This window comes from Echinops telfairi, unplaced genomic scaffold (assembly GCF_000313985.2).
Source record: "Echinops telfairi isolate 266 unplaced genomic scaffold, ASM31398v2 ScPeMD7_2186;HRSCAF=2738, whole genome shotgun sequence".
NCBI classification, from domain to species: Eukaryota; Metazoa; Chordata; class Mammalia; order Afrosoricida; family Tenrecidae; genus Echinops; species Echinops telfairi.
Genome location: NW_022106084.1, coordinates 4,387,094 through 4,397,329, shown reverse-complemented (window position 1 = coordinate 4,397,329; position 10,236 = coordinate 4,387,094). Strand labels below are relative to the sequence as shown.

Sequence of the window (10,236 nt, the reverse complement as noted above, 5' to 3'; positions counted from 1 at the left end):
ACTCACATTAGTACTGAGTGTGAAATATATTTGGCTGTGTTGTAATCAGGATAATGTTGATGTACACACACACACACACACACACACACACACACATATATGTAAATGCAACAAGGAAACAGATGGACTTTGGGCTTCTACTTAAATCTTACCTCTGTACAAGAACGGTTTGTTCTAGTCATATGTCACTGCATGATGCCCAACTCTCATAATCGTATGGCTCTGCAAGATACCCAACTCCCCGACAGGATCGCTGAAGACAAAATGGGGGCATAAGCAAATGTGGTGAAGAAACCTGATGGTGCCCTGTTAGCAAAAACTAAAGCATCTGGGGTTTTATAGGCTTGGAGTTAAACAAGTGACCATCTAGCAGGGAAGCAACAAAGCCCACATGAAGGAAGCACACCTTTAATGTGATCAGGGGGTGTCGATGGGCAAAAATATTACAATTTCAAAAAACATACATCCAAAATGATACAAAAGGAGACTGGATGTTGTGGATAAATCCAGTGTGCAGTGTGGCGCTAACTCACATAACTATCCTCTAGTTCTTTCAGACTTCCTCCCCTTACTATTGTGGACCATATGTGTATGCCTCATTGGTCATGTTAATAATGATAATAATAATAATAATAATAAAATTTACCACACAAAGTAAACATTTGTGATAATGGGAGAAGGCATTATTAGCAATAATTCAGGACAACAGGCATAAGTAGAATTGTCCTAGGTGGAAGATAGAGCTCCTTGTAATGATGTAGTACGTGGCAGGTCATTGCTACATACTAGTGGTTGTCTTCATACTTTGACTTGTTCTTTGCTGGAGATGCCGGTGTCTTATACCTGCACATAAGGAATCTCAGCGTTCAAATGGCACCTCTGCAGGTGTCGGTTACCTTATGTGAAATTGCATCCATGTCATTCTCTGTCCATTTACTTGATATTGTCTTTTGCATTGATCACTCACCCCCTCTTATTTGTGGCTATAATTTGACCTCACCTACTAATACGTCACACTCATGTGAAGTATATTTACTGTTATTTAATTATCTTCTTTTATTATGTCTCTAGTATGTAGCAATGACCTGACACGTAGTACATCCTCAATAAATGCTAGTAGAACGCTTGATACCCTGGTATATAGGATGAAATTTTGATGAGTGTTTATTGAAGCATACCTTTCATAAAACAAAAATGTTAAGAGTAAATTGTAATGAGTTTGCCAAATAGACACAGTCCCGGGATCACTCAAACTATAAGAATACACATTTTCATCACCCCAGAACTTTCTTTGCATCTTTTTGCACTTACTGGATTCACAGACCACTCTGGCTCCAGGCAACCACTCATTTATCCTGTCAAGATTTTTTTCGAAGTGGTTTGGTGTCAGGAAACCTGTGAATTTGCATGTACAGAGAACTTTTGTTGATAAAACAATGTATGTTTTCCCATGGCCAGTTTTGCAGGAGCTTTGATGGCACACAGTGGCCCCAACCCAATTCGCCACCACTACCATCAGGACTCCCTCAGCGCCCTCTGGGGGGTGGAAATAAGGAGAAAAAGATCTCAATCATTTTAAAATCATACTGTTGGATCCTGTTTAATTGTGTCTTTTGAGTACTTGTAATTCTAACTTCAAAAGCTCAAAATGAAATTAGGAGCTGCTTAAATTACTCAACCTTTGCTTTCTCAAAGCATAAAAACAACCATTAAATTTCACCCTTTTCAAAATTAAATTATACTTCCAGAAAGCATTTTCATTTTTATGACTACTTATTTTTCTTTTAAATTGCCTACCATGTCCTAAAATAAAGAGAAATTTGCCACAAAATGAAATGTTATGGGCACATGCTTTCCAGCTTCTAAGATTTTTCTCCAAATATATTTAATTTGCATAGCAGATTTAAAAGAGTGAGAGCTTTGTTTAAGAAGTCCATTATGAATAAGTTAAACAAGAAAAAAAATTGTACCAAGGACAAGTAATACATACTACTAAAGATAAGTCCATGTTTTTTTCAAGCCCTTCGTTATTTTTAGTTTAGTAATCTTGTATCTCAGTAATAGTATAGTAATGATACATGTGTAACCGTTGTCAGAGACCTGCTTAAGAAATGCCATTAATCTGACTATTTATACAGACAAAAAAGCAAGCATACACTAATTGTCACTTTATATGATCTAAATATTCCAAAGGGCAGTATTGTCACAAAAGTAATAGCCCTTTCGGATGCTTGAACAGGGCATCTCCTGTCGCTTGAGAGATTTATTTTCAACTTTAATTGCAAACAGGATGTTGACTGTTTCAATTTCCCCCAGGAAGCAAGAGTATCAGCCATTTTGATTTGCACTCTACTCAGAATCATCTAGTTAATATGTAACTCCGAGTGCAGTACCATCTTGCAGAATTTGAACAGTCAATGTTTTTTTATTTTAAATTTTTCTTTAAGTTGCCTTATTTTTGTTATTGGTGGTGGTTTTTCATGGTCTCCGTAAAACTGTGCTAGTTGAGTCAGCGTTGACTTGATGTCAGTGTAAGAGTGCAGGGCAACTCTGAGATTCACATCATTTATTAATTTCATTTGAAAATGTACTTTACTCTCCTTTGGGCCTGTGTTAATTGACTCTTATTTTCTAAGCTCAAGTTTAAGCATAAAAGTATATAAAGAAGTATTTAGAACTGACATTTCCTTACTTGAAAAAACACATAAGGCTTTTATCAAGATAAATATTAATGATAGCTGTCATAAATACTAAGTCACTGTTTATGAATGTGATATCGTTCGAAGGGTTATGCATCCAAAATTTTATAATTTTCAGCTTTCAGAGAAAGGAATCCATAGCAACATCATTACAATTAGAAAGTTTTCTCATTATCAAAAGCAATTGCCTTTCAACAATCTAAGATGCTTTTATTTTGTTTTAAAAATAATTAACTTTATGTGTATTAGAACTCTGAGCCCTGTTTAGTGGTATTGTCTCTATCTTTCTTTCTGTCTTCCTTTCTGTCTTTTTGTCTATCTGTCTCTCTCTTTTTTTACTCACCTTTTCTTGCTCTCCCCTTCTCTCTCTATACATGAATGTAAGAAGAAAAATTAAAGAACATTTTTATCTGTTTTTGATAGAAAAACACAGGTGTCATAACCACTGCACACTTGAATTTCATCAGCTGTGGGATCTTGAAAACAGAAAATGTCGGAGTGTAATGGCACATACGTTGCCACTAAAGTCCTTAATTACCCCATTTCTTCACGGAACTGAATATCTTTTCATAAACATCACCACAGTGTGAAATCTCAATGATTCAAAGATTAGATTTGCATCAATATATTTAGTATCAGGATTTCTTTATGCATCTGTTACATATGCAATATCTTTTTGACATTTTCTTGTTCACTTGATTTTTTTTGTTAGAAATTATAAAATAGGAAGCATGATTTTTAGACTTACCACTTCAAATATCTATGATATTCTATTCACTGACCAACTCCTGACTCCCTCGCACCTAACCACAACTCATTTTTCTGTATAGCTAGCAGGAGCAATTACATATTTTATGAAATATTTTTATTCTCACTGTTCATTATTTAAAATGACTTAATTGTATATCATAGTGGCAGATTAAGAACAGTAAATACCCAATCAAATGATCATTATTTGGTCTTAGGTATCTAGTATAAATGTACCTGTTGCAAACTATCAAAGCTCTTTTACCTATCTTAACTGTAGCAGTGTTAAAATGACGGAAGGGAGAGGCATGTCTGACCCCTGAGTTTTGGCTATCAGTTTTGGGAACCAGATGAGGTTAGATCTAGCCCACATGGCATCTCTTCAGAGAGTTATCTTTTTCATTTCATGAAGAAAAATAAGAATTTTAATGCAGAAGTAGATTTCAAATACAGAGATCTTGAATCCAAATTACATTTCTAAATAGTTTGTCTTCTGATGGAAGAACAGTTAAGTGGGAGATGGAGAGCCCTAGTACTTCAATAGGGGAAAATGTATGATTTAACATGTGCTTCAGAATAATAACGGGGAACTCACCATTATAATCAGATATTTCATAGGTAGAATTGCCATTGTGACTTACCTGGAAAAATAAAGAACAATCTACAACATTATTTCCATTGAAAAAGTTTTTGAGTTTCAAATGGCTGACTTAAAATAAAATATGGGAGCAAAACTTCTTTATAACATGAATACTTTCGTAATACCTACAATTGGAACTCTAACTTTTAGTGAATATGTTCACAATTTGTAACATAAAGGATCAGATTTTTGACTTGGGGCTATTCCTACTTTTTCCTGGACATTATGACAGAGATAACTGGGAAGAATATTTGCATCCTTATTTAGAAGAATGGAAAGCTCTTTGTTGTTGTTTGTTAATAGCTGGAAAGTCTTCATGATATCGTATATACATGAAATATACAAGTATATCTTACTAAGACTTGCCTTCTTTCTATATTAGACGTCAGATGTGGCCTTTGCATCCTTTTAATGAATGCCTATCACTACAATAGAATAAAGAAAGGTATACGAAAAATCAAGATAGTCTTGTGCCATGACAACTGTGAGCTTAGAAGAATAATAATAAGATGAAGTGTAGGAGTACTGTGTATGAGCCCCCAGTAAAATGATTTAATAAATAAATAAGTCTGAATTAAATTTTTTTTAAAGTAGTGTGAAATGTTATGTAAAATTAGAAAATAGAACTGGTTACTGAAGTTAGTCATTAAGCTATTGTTTAACTTTTCCATTATTGTTTCACTAAAGCTTTTGCAGCAGACATTAGGATGCTTGTATGAATTGGAGGTGTGGCATGCAAAATATTCTTTTAAGATGTTCAAGTGAAATGGAGGGAAATGGGTCATTGGTAGTCAAGGCAAGATCAGATTGTGAACTTGAATACATTATGATCTACTTGTAAGAAGATGGCATTGAGATGGTAATTCTGATACAGAGAACAGAGGGCGAAATACAATTTTGAATTGGGAATTGGGTTCATATACAGGGCTCAATTTTGAAAAAAAAAATAGATCAGAAGAGGAAAGTATTGCATGAGAGATGTAGATTTATGACAGATGTGTAAACATTTTGTTGCACTTTTAATGACAAAAATTGAGAACAATGAAATGTCTTTTTTAAAATCATTTTATTGGAGGGCTTGTACAACTCCTATCACAATCCATACACATGGAGCAAAAAAATGTCTTTTAAGAACAGAGATTTTATGCTGACCACAGAGGACTGATCTGCGCTACTATGACTTCAACTAAGGTATACAATCATGAATTTTTATTTAATTCATATTTTAAAATCAAATTATTACTCCTTTGTCACCCAATTTGTCCAGTATAAGATTATGTATGCCAGGGGGTAGGATCAGTCCAGTGCTCATCCATGAAATGCTGAAGTCAGCAGTGAACCGTTATAAAAGATTTATGTAGCACACACAAGGGTAAATTAAGAAGTATTGCTGCAAAAAGGTGTTGTTTTTAAGGACCTCTGGGTCAGCTCTGACTTATAACCATCCTATGGACAACAGAAGAAAAGCCTGCCTGGTGGTGCATCATCCTTAAAACAGTCCTCACGTTCTTCTGTTTGCAGCCACTGTGTCAATCCATCGCACCAAGGGTCTTCGCTTTCCTCCCCCTCTGCGGTACTCTGTATGCTGCTATTCCCCTCCTGATAACATGTCCAATCCACGTGGGACAAAGTCTTCCCACTTCTGACTGTATGTCTGCCAAGAAATAGGTATTTGTTCTTCTGGCAAGCCATAGTACACCCAATCTTCTTCACCGGCACCGTGGTTCACGGGCATTAATGCAGCCTTAGTTTTCCATAGTCATTGTACAGCTTTCACTCGCACATGAGGTGATTGAAAAAACTATTATGGTTTTAGCTAGGTGCCACTTTGCCCTCCAAGTGACATATTCTCTCTGTAACACTTAAGTACATCTTGTGTGGTAGATATTTCTAATGCAATTCATCATTTTCCTTGAATGATGCTTTCATATGTTTTCAATGTGTATCCAAGCGAAATTAACATCCTTTTAAAATATTTTTAATGGCATACAATTCACATCTCATACAATTGAATAATTCAATCATATTAAGAATAGTGTGATCATCCACACAATACACTTTAGAATATTTTCTTCTTTTTTGTAGCTATTGTTATTAGCTCCTCATTTCCTCCCAAACTCTACTTCAACATCACTTAGTTAGGGTTCACAATTACTTATAGCCCTATTCTAATAATTAATTCTTGTGGCATGACCCTAATGGAGAGATCAGTGAAAATATAGCAGTATGGTGAAGAAATCAAATGGTGCCTGACTATCAAAAAGAATCATGTCTGGGATCTTCAAGGCTTGCCTTTGAACAAACAGCCATCTAAAGTGAGATTTCTACCAAGTCCACATAGAAGAAACACAGCTTGTGTGACCCAAGATTTATAAAGAATAAAAGCCAAATCTGGAGGAGGAAATAGTATCAACATTTAAATTCTGAACACCCTGTTTGCAGAAGGCTATTGATAACAGTGGAAACTTAAATCTATTTGCATGGTCACTCTGTGGACTAAGCCTCTGGTGAGTTGCTATGGAAAATAGTTCGGGAATGTGAATAGCTTTGTTATCAACCAGAGATCATTGTAAAGTGGATTGTGGCAGATGCAGCGATATTAAACTAAATGTTTATCATTTGATCTCATTGTTGACCCATATTAAACTTATTAAACTTGTTCTACTTTCTAATATATTCTGGTTTCTTTTTGATTGATTTTTTTCTCCATTTTATTTTGTCATTGCTTTTTTGTTTTAGTCTGTTTTTTCTTGATTTTTGTTGATTTTTCTTGATTGTTATATATATATCCATGGTAGGTAACTGAGATAGTTAAGGTTTATTGTGCCACCCTGGCTGATTAACACTTGTGAGGTTAATTGAAGAAGGGAAAGATAAATGGCTCAGTGAGCCTCGCCTTTCTAGTTCTTGGGTCTCTTGCTTTCTGATGGTCAGACCAGGGTGCAGCTGCCTTAGCCAGTTCCTTGCTTCAGCTGGCAAGGCTCACTTTCTGCAAGATATCCCTGAGGAGAAGCTGCATGGACCTACCCCGATGCAGCCCCAGGTGCTGGAGCAGCTGTGTGGAGACCCCTGCCAGTGCTGAGATGCTTACAAGCTCACTGATTTGGATTTCCTCCTGCAGTTGGCATCATTGTGAGATTAAGGACTTTGTAGATTGGTGTCAGACATAGGGGCTAATGTTGGATTTATGGGCTTGGACAGCACTGGGTTCAGATGTTTTCTTAATATACACTTAACCTTTATATAAAACTCTTACACGTATGAGTTTCTGTGGATTTGTTTCCCTAGTTTACCCAGACTGACACAGTAACTCTATATAACTACAGTAACTGTACTAATATTTACTGAAAATCAAATCCTTGACAGCTTTAATATTTCTATCACTATGATGTACATTGATCAAATTTTGAGAGTTTTTGTTTAAGTTACATAGTACTGTAATTCATACTGAAGATTACAGTTTTGATATTCATCAGTAAGTACTTCACATATCCTTGGTTTTCAGCAAGAACTGTTGAGTCAACTGAATATCACAGGTTGTTAATGAAATTTTCTCCAATCTTGATACCATGTTATTTTTCATATAGGCCTGCTTTCCAGATTATTTGCTCAGCATACAGATAGAATAGATGTAGTGAAATTATATAACCTTGATACACTTCATCCTGGATTTTAAAACATACAGTATGTCCTATTTGAAACACTGTCACTTGATGTATCTGCAGGTGCTGATTGAACACAATTAATTGTTCTGTACTTCCTATTTTTCTTAATATAATCTATTGCTTGTTATGAACTACACTGTCTATTAAATTTTCAGTCAATAAAACACAAGTAAACATCTTTCTGAAAGTGTCTGCTTTCAGGCAAGGTCCATCTGACATCAATAATGATATCCCTCATTCCACATTTCCTGAATCTAGCTTAAATTTCTGGCAGCTCCTGTCAATGTACATGTGTAATCATTCTGGACTTACCTTCAGCAACATTTTACTTTATTTATTTATATTTTCTGCTTCAGGCCAGTGCAAGTGAGACTTTATTGAGGCCCCAGGGCCATTTGGCTCAGGAGAACTCCGCCGGCAGGAGGCGGGAGAGCCAGTAGACAGGGACCCTTATTTGACCTTCCTCTTGGGACGCAGGTTGTTGGTGGGGCCACACTCCTTAATGCGGCAGTTAACAGTACAGGGTGAAGGCGAGCGTAACACTGCAGGTCGATGTCTTGTCATAGTTGTACTTCGGGGCCAGCTGACGCAGGGACGGCTTGATGATGCCACCACGCAGACGCAGCACCAAGTGCAGGGTGGTCTCTTTCTGGATGTTGTAGTCCGAGAGCATGCGGCCATCCTCCAGCTGTTTACTAGCAGAACTCCGACGCTGCTGGTCCAGGGGAATGCCCTCCTTGTCTTGGATTTTAGCTTTGACATTCTCAATGTGTTGCAGGGCTCACCCACAAGGGTGATGGTCTGACCCGTCAGGGTCTTCTCAAAGATCTGCATCTCTGCGTTTGCCACTCAGGCCGCCTTGTTCCATTGTACCTTATATTAATGATATTGTTCTATAGTTTCCACATTCTGTAGTGAAGCCTTTCTTTTAAATCGATACATGCATGGATCTCTTCCAGTCATTTGGCCAGGCAGCTATCTTCAAAATGTCATGGTATGGGCTGGTCAGTGCTTATAGCACTCTATTGTTGAGACATTTTTGGACTCCTGTCCACTTTGGACTTCTTACTTCAATGCCATCATTTCTTAAACATATGCTGCTGTAGGAATGGCAGTACTGTTTGGTATGGTTTTTCTGTTTTCCTTGCATCTTCTTCGAAGCTTCATGAATCATTCAATATGTTGATCACAGGGTGTGTCAGTATCTCAGGGTGGGACTTGATGTTTTCTGCCGTGATTTAAGCTACAGATACGCTGAGTGTGTCCTTCTCTTTTGGACTCTGATCGCCAAGTCTTTGCACATCTCGTTGCAATACTTTACTTTGACTGCTCAAACTGCATTTGGAACTTCTCTAATCATCTTCTACATTATTATTTCTTCCATTTATTAGCTACTTCCATTTATTAGCTACTATAGAGCTTTTTTTTTTTCCTGACATGCTCTTTGATCTTTTCTTTTCCATGGTCTTTTGCTTTCTTTATTTCTGATATTATTATTGTCATATAGTCTTCTCTGATTAGTGTGAAATGAGTCAAATATGGATGGTCTCGACTTTCAGCTGGGATAGCCTCAAGGTAATAATTGACTCAGGCTAAGTTATCCTAATGTTCTTCCGCTTCAGTCTGAACTTCTTATTGTCATCAAGTTGAATCAGACTCATAGTGACCCTGGGACGGCATAAACAGGCTGTTTTAAGTTTCTGAGAGTGTAAATGCTTGCAGGACTAGAAAGCCTTATCCTTCTTGAGCAGAGCATCTGATGACTTCAAACTGCTGACCTTGGAGTTAGCTGCCTAGTTCGGAACTTACTACACATGAGCTCCACTTAACACATGACCTCATTTTAGGAGATGATACTGTGACTCTCTGTTGTCTCTTCCCACAGATGTCATCAGTTTGATTTCTGAGTATTCTGTTTGGTGAAGTCTGCTTGTATTTTGTGGTTAGGTGCCTTCACAGCTACATTATTTACCACAAAACTAAACATTGCCTGGTCCTGCACCCTCCAAACCATTGTTCTTATATTCCATTCCATTGTTGCAGTCATTGTGCCAGTCTTACTTGGTGAGGATGTTCTTCTTGTATGCTTTCCCTCTACCTCACCAAACATGATATCGTTCTCCAGAGACTGGTCTATCCTGGCAACATGTCCATAATACAGTAAACACTGTTCACCGTCTTTGTCTCTGAAGTAGAATTTTGCCTGTATTATTTCCAAGACAGGTTTGTTTGTCCTTTTGTCAGTCCGTGGTATTTTCAATATTCTTCCCCAGCTCCATAGTTCTTTGAACTTCCTTATTTAATGTCAAACTTTCATATATGTATGAGGCAATTGAAAATATGATGGCTTGGGTCAGCTGAAACTTAGTAATCAAACTAACATCCTTGGTTTTCAGCACTTTAAAGAGGTTTGCTCAGTAGATTTACATAATGCAGTGCATTGATTGATTTATTGACTGCCACTTCGATGAGCAATGAATTTTGG

The 10,236-nt window shown here is 36.9% G+C and overlaps 1 pseudogene; it reads right to left on the bottom strand.

Moving 5' to 3' along the window:
- Positions 1–8,201: 8,201 nt before the first annotated feature.
- Positions 8,202–8,591, bottom strand: LOC105979485 (annotated as a pseudogene).
- Between the last annotated feature and the right edge of the window lie 1,645 nt (positions 8,592–10,236).